Here is a 12,655-nt window from a genome sequence, read left to right as displayed (position 1 = left end):
CCTTTGGGAAAAAACAACTAATGTGATATTGCAGTGTAAAGATAAAAATTCTCACACATGTATCTATGAAAGAAAATAAATAATATAAAAATCCATCAGAAACATAACCAATATTAAATACATTTTTTTTAAGTTACAGCCTTTGTTGATTATATCAATAAAGTCTTATCAACAAAGAGTTCCATCTAACTCTGTTAGGTCCAGCCTATTGCTGATACCTGCGTGGCTCACTCAGAGAAGGAGGCGATATTCCTGGCTAACAAACATCCAATGAACTACAAAGAACATCCCTTTGCAAAACTCCAAAGGTTTCTTCCTCTCCCAGCACAAGCAAGTTGATGGATCTCTTCAAGGTCACCCACACTGTGTGCATTTCTCACACAACTCATGTAATTTCCATGCCTTTCACCCCCTTATGCCCGCTAGAATTTTCTCCTCTCCAACATCCAGCTCAAGGCTCCACTCTCTCAATTCCCATCAATTGTTTGAGAGCTCCTTGGCCTTCACTACCTCTGATACCCCAGGATTCCTATGGTCAACAAAACAGCTTAACACTCACGAGCACACATAAAGTCCTGCAGCCTTCAGTGATTCTGTCTGAATTGGAATCTCATGTATCCTTAAGGCCTAAACCCCTTGAAAGCAGAGGCTATGCCACATGCTACTTGCATGATCTCAGTCCCCAATGCCACATATTTATGTAGAACTGAAATCATTATAAGAACTCAGAAGTAATTTTTTACATTAATGGGTTACACATAATCTAGATTTGAGGATTTTCTTCCACCACCACCTCAATCCCACAATTCCAAAATTTGGGGGCAAGATTTTTTTTTTTTTGGCCATGCCACGTGGCTTGTAGGATCTTAGTTCCCCAACCAGGGATCAAACCTGGGAATTCCCATGGGGGCAAGATTGCTTGCATTTAATAGCAGAGAAGATGTCAAGGATTGTCAGAAAATGTAGACTGTTTCCAAGGTCTTGTTTTAAAATAATTATTTTTCTAGATCAGCATTCATACAGAGAAGTTCAAAGGGATGCCAACGAGGGTCAAGCCCTCAAAACCTTCGTAGGTCAACTAGGTTCAGAAATGCAGGTTCAGTCTGATGAGAGGAGAGGAGACACACACACGGAAATGGGGCTGTAAAGATAAGCTGGATCTACATTGGGCCAGGTCTTGAAATGAACCGTCAGTACTTAATTTAGTAGATAGTACAAACCTGAAAAGCTTAACAAGAGAGTGAAATAAATAAGGCAGTATAAATAGCATATTACAATGACAGCAATCCTATATAGCTGTCGTTCTTTCCTCACACCTCACACTGAAAGATTTCTGGGACAAGGAGCCTTTTGGCCATTATTTACAGCCTATTGGCTACAGTGAGCTACTTACAAGTTAGATGGCCAAAGACCCTGATGTCCGCAAGCCCTAACCCCAGTCAGTGCTTCAAGAGACATGAATGATCAGTGACTTCTTCTGAAACAGAAAGTTCTCTTCCATGTGCTAATGATGTCATTGATTGATGGTTGGAAACTGCCACAACCTATATCAGAAAGATATAGAGCTAAATGACATTTGACTCCTGGAGATTACTCTAAGGACATATACTTTATAAAGCCCTTGATTTTCACTTCCCACTTGGAGAGCTAAACATTGGGGCACAACAGAGTCCAAGTAATCCTGTTAACCAGCAAGCGTTTAATGAGTACCAGTTCCTACACTGCACATCATAGGTGCTCTGAGGGATATTAGAGGAATGAGGCATGATCTCTGACCTCAAGAAGCTTAACACCTTGTAACAGAGACAGATACATACGTGAATAACTAACATCAAGGGGACTGTGATGAGTGTCAAAGCACAGGTAGAAACAAAGAGCTATATTCAGTCAACAAATATTTAAACACATACTGTGTGCTACTTTGTTGAGGTACAAAAATAAATTAGACATGCTGCCTTTCAGACAACAATAAATGGAACTTATACACGTTCTGTGATGTGTAGAGACGCCCCAAAGAGGGAAATATGAACTGGGAAAGAAGAGAAGTTTCTCAGAGAGGGAAATCTAGAAGGCTGAATAGAGGCACCCAGCTGACAGGGTGAAGAAATGGCAACCCAATAGGGAGAACCGTGTGTGCAAAAAGCATCGGAGTACACAGCTCGCTTGAGGACCAGAGCATCATAGGACTGTTCTGTCACCCAGCTCAGTAGTTCGTCCACAGAAAGAGACAGTGGGACACAGGATGATACAGGGTTGGGATTTGGTTGGATAGGTGGGTATAAAGGTTCATCTTCAATGACAGTTGATTAACTTTAGTTTGAAGACGTTTATATACTTGTATACCAACAAATGAACATATTCATATATTTAAAACATATAACAAGCACTTCTATGAGTTATAAAAAGCAGATGGGATTACATATTTTGAAGAGCCTCTGAAACCAACCACAAGAAGAATGCAAATGCCAAAAGCATTAAATTCCATGACAAAGCCTGGTTTTAAAACCTTTAAAAAGAGGTATTAGAGTCAGCAGGTTATAAAGCTTATATGAAGCTACAGCAAAATTTTCTGAACACTGATGAAGCTGATTCATTTTTTTTAACTTTTTATTTTATATTGGAGTATAGCCGATTAACAATGTTATGATTTTTCAGGTGCACAGCAAAGCGACTCAGCCATACACATGCATGTATCCATTCTCCCCCAGACTCCCCTCCCATCCAGGCTGCCCCATAACACTTAGCAGAGTTCCCTGGGCTATACAGTAGGTCTTCGTTGGTTATCCTTTTTAAATAGGAAGCTGATTCATTTAAGGGGAAATGTTACCAACCAGAGCAGACTTTTAACACCAATATATCTGGTTTGCTTGGAAGAGTATGTCCTCTGGAATCTACTGGGTTTAAGGTATGTTTAATATTGTTTTCCTCCTAACCTCCTATTTTCTAGAAGACTTTGATTTTTCTACCTATGAATTTTTCTGACGGTGGTGCTTTCCAAGAACTCAAATCCCTGTGGTTGGACGGAGGCTGAGACGGTCCAAGGGGAAGATCCAACAGAGCACAGGCTGGATCGAGAAGGAAGTCAAGTCAGGAGGAGGATGACAGACTGGGGGAAAGCAAGAAACTCGTGGTCTGGATAAAGTGAAAGAGCAAAGATGGTGTAGTGGCAGCAAGAGAAGATGTTGCAGTCAATGATTGAGGTGTAATATTTCAAACCGCAGCCTGTGTGGTGTGTAAGCTGGCACAGAGGCAAAGGCAAGAGAAAAAGTAGGATGGAAAGGAGAGAGCAAACAAGATGATTTGAAGGAAGATTCTGTAAAATGTGTTGACTGACGTGCCCCACCACCTGACCTCCCCTCTACATCTGCAAGGATGGAATCACCGCTGTGTGGTGTGGAATGACTTCTTATGGTCCTTCCGTTGCAGACCTTGGAGCCGCCCTGATGAGATGAATGAAGGAACAAATGGCTTCAATTATCTTCATATTTTATATGTTGTTGAGTTTAAAAATTCCAAATGCATCTGCAATTAAAAAACCCAATCATCCCAATATTCCTTCAGTGTGAACTACTTCTTTTAAAAATTTACCACTCCATTTAACTTGCTCTCATTTTCAATAAAACTCAAAAAGAAAAACTGAACTAAATTGATACCGGAGTGGAAAGACTTGTGGCTTAATTTTGGCAGGGCGGGGTGTATATTTTGGACTACATCTTTCTACCATAACTACATTTGGCTGGAATTTCTGCAAGAAGTAAGACAGGATAGTGGTGATGATTTAAGGATTTGGAGCCAAACAACTCTAGCTCCGCCATCAGCTAGCCATGTTGACTTGGGGCACACTTATGTAACCCCTCTGAGCCTCAGACTCTGTGTTTATAAAATGGGGAAAGAAGGGGAGTTCCCTGGTTGCCTAGTGGTTAGGGTTTGCTTTCACTGTGGAGGTCCGGGTTCGACTCCTGGTTGGGGAACCATCCTGCATGCCATGCAGCATGGCCAAAATACAAAAAATAAATAAAAATAAATTTAAAAAAATAAAATGAGGCTAGAAAAGCACCCCTTCAGGACCACATTCAGTGGCCAGGATAATGCTACACACCACTGGTGCATAGTTCCTGTTCAATAAATGTTACATGCTATTGTTGGTGCTACAACAAACAGCCCTCCTGGATAACGAATGCAAAATGTTAAAATAGCTCCAACTAATTTTATCTAGGAAAAAGTTACTGGGAGCTGAAGAACAAGAGTACTTTCTTTTGGCAACAGAGAAAACTTATGTTCATAAAAATGAAGAGAAACATGATGTTTAAAATACACTCTTCAAACAAGGACAGCTGAATGTCAACCATTGTTGGAACGTTGCCAACGGATATATGGATGGTGTTATACTCTTTAAAACAAGTTCAAGGGGCTTCCCTGGTGGCGCAGTGGTTGAGAGTCCGCCTGCCGATGCGAGCGACATGGGTTTGTGCCCCGGTCCGGGAAGATCCCACGTGCCGCGGAGCGGCTGGGCCCGTGAGCCATGGCCTCTGAGCCTGTGCGTCCGGAGCCTGTGCTCCGCAACGGGAGAGGCCACAACAGTGAGAGGCCCACATACCGCAAAAAAAAAAAAAAAAAGAAAAAAAAAAAGAAAAAAATAAAATAAAATAAAATACACTCTTCAAACAAGGACAGCTGAATGTCAACCATTGTTGGAACGTTGCCAACGGATATATGGATGGTGTTATACTCTTTAAAAAAAGTTCAAGGGGCTTCCCTGGTGGCGCAGTGGTTGAGAATCTGCCTGCCAATGCAGGGGACATGGGTTCAAGCCCTGGTCTGGGAAGATCCCACATGCCGCAGAGCAACTGGGCCCATGAGCCACAACTACTGTGCCTGTGCGTCTGGAGCCTGTGCTCGGCAACAAGAGAGGCCGCGACAGTGAGAGGCCCGCGCACCGCGATGAAGAGTGGCCCCCATTCGCCGCCAACTAGAGAAAGCCCTCCCACAGAAACGAAGACCCAACACAGCCAATAATAAATAAATAAATAAATAAATTTATTTTAAAAAAAAAGTTCAAGATGTTCAAAATGTTTTGATGTTCAGAAATGAGTTTTAGAGGAAAAAAGAATACACCAGCATAAAAGTGAGTACAAAATATTCTGAGTCTCTAGTGCCCTTGCTGGGAAGACAGGAATGACTGAAGGGGTCGGCAGCAATGAGGACCACCTGGGAGCAACAGAGCGGCAGCCCAGGACCGGGAGGAGACCCCAGTCCCAGAAAGGTGCCTTGCATTCTATTTCCTTCAGGGATGGCATACCTTAAAGGGATGTATAATAGTAAACTCGTGAGGGAAAAAACGCTCACTATGTTGTCAATGACACAGTGATTTCTGGCTATGACAGCACTTCTAAAACAGGGGTTTTTTTCCCTTAAGGGAAAAAAAAAAAGGTTTTTAAGAAAACACGTATGATAAAGGAAGGAAAAGAACAGAGAGAAAAAACAAACCTTGGAAATAATTAGATAAACATATATGAAGTCGAACACCCTTATAAGAACTAAACTAGGATATTAGTTTTTTTTTTAGCAAAGAGCCAAGAGCAGGTGCATAATGGCCAACACTTCAGCATACATCATCGGGCTGATCTCACTTGACATCTGGCCCCATGCACTGCTACACCCACGACAGCTGACAAAGTGACCACAGGGATAATGATTTAATTTTAAAGGTAGCCTTTATTTTAAAATGACCTAGTATTTTTAAATTTGTCGTTTATTTTCCCAGTCTGAAGCTGAAGAATCTAGAAGTACTATTTCAGGACTTGGAAAGCTGGCATTAAAAAAGATCAGGGCAGGAATAAAGACACAGATGTAGAAAATGGACTTGAGGACATGGGTAGGGGGAAGGGGAAGCTGGGACGAAGTGAGAGAGTAGCACTGATATATATACACTACTAAATGTAAGACAGACAGCTAGTGAGAAGCAGCTGCATAGCACAGGGAGATAAGCTTGGTGCTTTGTGACCTCCTAGAGGGGTGGGATAGCGAGGGTGGGAGGGAGACGCAAGAAGGAGGGGATATGGGGATATATATATATATATATATATATATATATATATATATATGCATACAGCTGATTCACTTTGTTATACAGCAGAAACTAACACAACATTGTAAAGCGATTATACGATGTTAAAAAAGCGATTATAAAGATGTTAAAAAAAAAAAAAGGTCAGGGGTCAGCATTAGAAACAGAACCCAAAGGAGCAAACAGTTTTGGGCCCTTTCCCAAAATAACACCTTGAATTTTCAGCTGAGTACCAAAGCACAGAACTGTATTACCCAAGTAAGATATGCCCTATAGGCCACGAAGAACATTTACAGTTTGAAAGCTTCACTACTGTAGTCCACTGAAATGAACAGCGAGACAAGGTGATTTAAAAAAAAAAAAAAAAGTGTCGTTTTGTTAGTCTTTGTCAAAAACATTTTCTGCTATCATCAAAAAGAACACAATTAAAAAATGCTGGCAAAGGTGTGGAGAAAAGGGAACCCTCCAACACTGTTGGTGGGAATTAAACTGGTGCAGTCACTGTGGAAAACAGTATGGAGGTTTCTCAAAAAACTAAAAATAGTACTACCTTATAACCCAGCAATGCCACTCCTGGGTATATGTCTGAAAAAAAAACAAAAACACTAATTCGGAAAGATTCATGCACCCCAATGCTTATGGCATTATTTACAATTGTCAAGATAAGGAAGCAACCTAAGTGACCATCAACAGACAAATCGATAAAGAAGATGTGGTGCTATATATACAATGAACTGCTACTCAGCCATAAAAAAGAATAAAATGTTGCCATTTGCAACAACATGGATGGACTTGGAGGGTATTATGCTGAGTGAAGTTAAGTCAGACAGAGAAAGACACATACTGTATGATATCACTTATATGTGGAATCTAAAAAATAAACATACTAGTGAATATAACTAAAAATAAACAGAGTCACAGATATAGAGAACAAACGAGTGGTTACCAGTGGGGAGAGGGAAAGCGGGGAAGGGCAAGAGAGGGGTAGGGATTAAGAGGTACAAACTACTATGTATAAAATAAATAAGCTACAAGGATATATTTTACAACACAGGGAATATAGCCAATATTTTATAACAACTATAAATGAAATACAACCTCTAAAAATTGTGAATCACTATGTTGTAAACCTGAAATTTATATAATATTATACATCAACTAAACCTCAATTTAAAAAACCTGCGTTTTAAAAATATATGAATAGCAGTAATAAGAATTTTTTAATTACAAAAATATTCTTCTGAAATAAAGATGTATCAACTTTATTATAGAAGCAAAAAACTTCTGAAATAAAGTAAGAGCAAAGTCTTAGAATTCCCACTGGAGGTTTTCTAATCACTTCAAGTTTTATAAATTAATTTTATTATTTTACAACTCTGATGATCCCCCAAAAATGTTCTAGGGTTGCAAGAATGTATAAATATAATAAAATTGCATTTTTAAAAATCATCATTTTTTTCCTGCACAGATATACAATCTCTCTGCCACCCAGCAAGACTCAAGTTTTAAAGACATAGGCCAGGGCTTCCCTGGTGGCGCAGTGGTTGAGAGTCCGCCTGCCGATGCAGGGGACACGGGTTCGTGCCCCAGTCCTGGAAGATCCCACATGCCGCGGAGCGGCTGGGCCTGTGAGCCATGGCCGCTGAGCCTGCGCGTCCAGAGCCTGTGCTCCGCAACGGGAGAGGCCACAACAGTGAGGCCCGCATACCGCAAAAAAAAAAAGACATAGGCCATACCATCTCCACTGACTAGGCAGGGACACACAGTGATGACAGTCTACTTGAAACTGACTGAAGCCCTCTTGGTGTGCATCAAATGGCTTGCAAATAATTTGTATTCAGTGAGCTCTGGTTAAAGGACCCAATCAGCCAATCAGTGAGTTACCAATCTCTCCTAATATCAGGTTTATTCTACTACGACACTAATAACTACAAATATACTTCTAATAAAAATTTTGTATGCTAAAATTATTTTTCTTAATAAAAAATTTAATGTCATTCAGGTTGAGCCTGAACTCTAAACACCCCAACCTCAGAGGCGGGGAGAGGGATTGGAGGCTGAACCAATAACCAAAGGCCAATGATTTAATCACTCATGCCTACATAAGGAAATCTTCATAAAAATGCTAACAGATGAGTTTCAGAGAGCTTCCGGGCTGCTGAACACCTGGAGGTGCTGGGAGGGTGTGGTACCCAGAGAGGGCACAGAAGCTCTGCACCACTTCCCACACACCTCATCCCACGCACCTTCTCCATCTGGCTGTTTCTGAATTGTACCCTTTTACAATAAACCAATAATCTAATAAGTAAACTGTTTTCCTGAGTTCTGTGAGCCACTGTAGCCAATTATCAAACCCAAGGAGGGGGCTTTGGGAACCTCATATTTATAGCCCAGCAGTCAAAAGCAAAACTAACAACCTGGGAACTGTAAATGGCATCCAAGGGCGGTGGGGGCGGCAGAGGCAGCCTTGTGGGACTGAGCCCTTAACTTGTGGGATGTGATGCTAACTCCAGGCAGACAGTGTCAGAATTGGACTGAACTGCAGGATATCCCGCTGGTGTCTGCAGAGAATTGGAGAAGTGGTTGGTGTGGGAAAACCCCTGCACATTTGGTGGCCAGAAGTATTGAAAGTACTGAAACAGATTTTCCCCTTTACAGTGGTTACTATCTGGATGAAATCTGGAAATATCACCCAGTCCCTCGCTCCTTACATTGTAGTTTGAGGGTTGGTGACAGGCAGTCCATGTTACAAATGGTGGCAGACCAGTTTGTTACTGGTCCTGGAGGAGGTAAGAATCTGTTCCAAGGTCCTGGCCAGTCTCACCTTCCTTTAGAGGTAAAATGCCACAATGCCTCCCTCCTCCGACATTTACAAAAGTATCCATCCGTGATGGACTGGAATTAAAAAGGAAAATGAAACGATCCTTCTGAAAGTTTTTTTTTTTAGCATTGCTGCCCAGAAGCCAAGTAGAAGTTTTGTAAGAAACTTTCATTTCTACATAATGAACTGGTTAATAAAAAAAGACTGCTACAGTAAAATGCAAAACTTGAGTGGAATACATGAGCATATCCTCAATAACTATTAACCCAACATAATAATGTTCATTCAGTATATATATACTTCCAAAATTAAAATGGGTACACAAAGCAAACAGAATGTTTAGCAAGCTATGGCATTATTTTACATAATTACTATCCACTGATAATAGCTTCCCTGCCTTTTCTTTCCCTAATATTGTCAAGGAAAATACCTGAATTGCTCCCCCTAAGGAAAACACAGCCAACTACAGCTGTGGGTGTCAGGCCTCTGAGAAGGCCCTGGTGGTCTCTGTGGAGCGTCCTCCAGGCCACTGCACGGAGCTCCAGTCTCTCAACGCCACGGCTGCATTTCCCAGTGGCACGGGGGAGCCTGGCAATAACTCACACTAGATGAACCAAAACAAAGTTGAGCAGAGAAAACATGGTTCTTGTGCAATTTTCTTGCTGTGTCTTTAAAAGTACCATGCAGCGAAGCTCTCAAAAAAAGAAAGAAGCAAAGCAGCAGTAAGCACCAATGCCTGATTTTAAATCTAGAATTAAGCACCTCTGTGAGGCCATTCTCAGAGCAGTTCTCGGCTGCCACTACTAGACAAGACCCCAATTAATATGCTGTTTGGAAGAACGATACATTTAACTATCTGGTTTTATTCATATTTCCAGGATTAATTTTCCACTTATGTGACAGTCTGTACCTTGATAGCAGATACTTATGATACCATGCTTTTAATTACATAAACAATATTTACATTTTCTACATGAGGGAGTCAAAACCAAACATCACGCTACATGCAACAGCTCCACGAAAGCAGCAGTATCAGCTGAACAGTAGAGACAGATAACAGCCTTTTATGAGAGCCAGTCCAGGGAGAAGCTTCAGGACGGCGGAAGAGTAAGACGCGGAGATCACCTTCCTCCCCATAGATACATCAGAAATACATCTACACGTGGGACAACTCCTACAGAACACCTACTGAATGCTGGCAGAAGACCTCAGGCCTCCCAAAAGGCAAGAAACCCCCCACGTACCTGGGGAGGGCAAAAGAAAAAAGAATAAACAGAGACAAAAGAATAGGGACGGGACCTGCACCAGTGGGAGGGAGCTGTGAAGGAGGAAAGGTTTCCACACACTAGGAAGCCCCTTCGCGGGCGGAGACTGCGGGTGGCGGATTGGGGAAGCTTCGGAGCCGCGGAGGAGAGCGCAGCCACAGGGGTGCGGAGGGCAAAGTGGAGAGATTCCCGCACAGAGGATCGGTGCTGACCGGCACTCACCAGCCCAAGAGGCTTGTCTGCTCACCCGCCGGGGCGGGCGGGGCTGGTAGCTAAGGCTCGGGCTTCGGTCAGGGCGCCAGGAGAGGACTCGGGTTGGCGGCGTGAACACAGCCTGCAAGGGGTTGGTGCACCACGGCTAGCCGGGAGAGAGTCCGGGAAAACGTCTGGAGCTGCCGACAAGGCAAGAGACTTTTTCTTCCCTCTTTGTTTCCTGATGCGCGAGGAGAGGGGATTAAAAGTGCTGCTTAAAGGAGTTCCAGAGACGGGCGCGAGTCGCGACTATCAGCGCGGACCCCAGAGACGGGCATGAGACGCTAAGGCTGCTGCTGCCGCCACCAAGAAGCCCCTGTGCGAGCACAGTTCACTCTCCACACCCTCCATCCGGGGAGCCTGTGCAGCCCGCCACTGCCAGGGTCCCGTGATCCAGGGACAACTTCCCCAGGAGAACGCACGGAGGCTGGTGCAATGTCACAGCAGCCTCTGCTGCCGCAGGCTCGCCCCACATACATACCCCTCCCTCCCCCCGGCCTGAGTGAGCCAGAGCCCCCGGATCAGCTGCTCCTTTAACCCCGTCCTGTCTGAGCGGAAGAACAAACGCCCTCAGGCGACCTCCACGCAGAGGGGGGTCCGAATCCAAAGGTGAAACCCGGGAGCTGTGCAAACAAAGAAGACAAAGGGAAATCTCTCCCAGCAGCCTCAGGAGCAGCGGATTAAATCTCCACAATAAACGTGATGTACCCTGCACCTTTGGAATACCTGAATAGACAACGAATCATCCCAAATAGAGGGGGTGGGCTTCGGGAGCAATGATATATATATTTTTTTTCCTTTTTCTCTTTTTGTGAGTGTGCATGTGTATGCTTCTGTGTGTGATTTTGTCTGTATAGCTCTGCTTTTACCATTTGTCCTAGGGTTCTGTCTGATTTTTTTGTTTTTTTTTTTTACTTAAATTTTTTTCCTTAATTATTATTTTTATTTAAATAATTTTATTTTACCTTATTTTATTGTATTTTATTTTATATTCTTCTTTCTTTCTTTTCTCCCTTCTATTCTGAGCCATGTGGATGACAGGCTCTTGGTGCTCCAGGCAGGTGTCAGGGCTGTGCCACTGAGGTGGGAGAGCCAAGTTCAGGACACTGGTCCACAAGAGACCTCCCAGCTCCACGTAATATCAAATGGCAAAAATCTGCCAGAGATATCCATCTCAATGCCAAGACCCAGCTCCACTCAAGGACCAGCAAGCTACAGTGCAGGACACCCTATGCCAAACAACTAGCAAGACAGGAACACAACCCCACCCATTAGCAAAGAGGATACCTAAAATCATAAGGCCACAGACACCCCAAAACACACCACCAGACGTGGACCTGCCCACCAGAAAGACAAGATCCAGCCTCATCAACCAGAACACAGGCACCAGTCCCCTCCACCAGGAAGCCACCACACAGCCCACTGAACCCACTTTACCCACTGGGGGCAGACACCAAAAACAGCGGGAACTATGAACCTGCAGCCTGTGAAAAGGAGACCCCAAACACAGTAAGTTAAGCAAAATGAGAAGACAGAGAAACACACAGCACATGAAGGAGCAAGGCAAAAACCCACCAGACCTAACAAATGAAGAGGAAATAGGCAGTCTACCTGAAGAAGAATTCAGAATAATGATAGTAAAGATGATCCAAAATCTTGGAGATAGAATGGAGAAAATACAAGAAATGTTTAACAAGAACCTAGAAGAACTAAAGAGCAAACAAACAGTGATGAACAACACAATAAATGAAATTTAAAATTCTCTAGAAGGGATCAATAGCAGAATAACTGAGACAGAAGAACGGATAAGTGACCTGGAAGATAAAATATTGGAAATAACTACTGCAGAGCAGAATAAAGAAAAAAGAATGAAAAGAATTGAGGACAGTCTCAGAGACCTCTGGGAAAACATTAAACGCACCAACATTTGAATTATACAGGTCCCAAAAGAAGAAGAGAAAAAGAAAGGGACTGAGAAAATATTTGAAGAGATTATCGTTGAAAACTTCCCTAACATGGGAAAGGAAATAGTTAATTAAGTCCAGGAATCACAGAGGGTCCCATACAGGATAAATCCAAAGAGAAACACACCAAAAAACATATTAAACTATCAAAAATTAAATACAAAGAACAAATACAAATATTAAATTTGTATTTGTATTAAATTAAATATTAAATTTGTATTTGTATTAAATTTTAATACAAATATTAAAATCAGCAAGGGAAAAAACAACAAATAACACATAAGGG

The 12,655-nt window shown here is 42.4% G+C and overlaps 1 protein-coding gene and 2 long non-coding RNA genes across 3 annotated transcripts in view; 2 read left to right on the top strand and 1 right to left on the bottom strand.

Moving 5' to 3' along the window:
- The window catches only part of KIF13A (kinesin family member 13A), a 212,921-nt gene that overhangs the window by 129,115 nt on the left and 71,151 nt on the right, over positions 1-12,655 (bottom strand).
- On the top strand, positions 1,531-4,652 carry LOC125965694 (uncharacterized). The gene is made up of 2 exons (XR_007479926.1): positions 1,531-2,272; positions 2,951-4,652. It is a non-coding gene; the product is annotated as an uncharacterized LOC125965694 (long non-coding RNA).
- On the top strand, positions 4,654-8,377 carry LOC125965688 (uncharacterized). The gene is made up of 2 exons (XR_007479920.1): positions 4,654-5,263; positions 7,536-8,377. It is a non-coding gene; the product is annotated as an uncharacterized LOC125965688 (long non-coding RNA).

Source organism: Orcinus orca, chromosome 10 (genome assembly GCF_937001465.1).
Source record: "Orcinus orca chromosome 10, mOrcOrc1.1, whole genome shotgun sequence".
Classification (NCBI taxonomy): Eukaryota; Metazoa; Chordata; class Mammalia; order Artiodactyla; family Delphinidae; genus Orcinus; species Orcinus orca.
The sequence above is the reverse complement of the archived record's forward strand: the minus strand, read 5'-3'. Positions and strand labels throughout refer to the sequence as shown.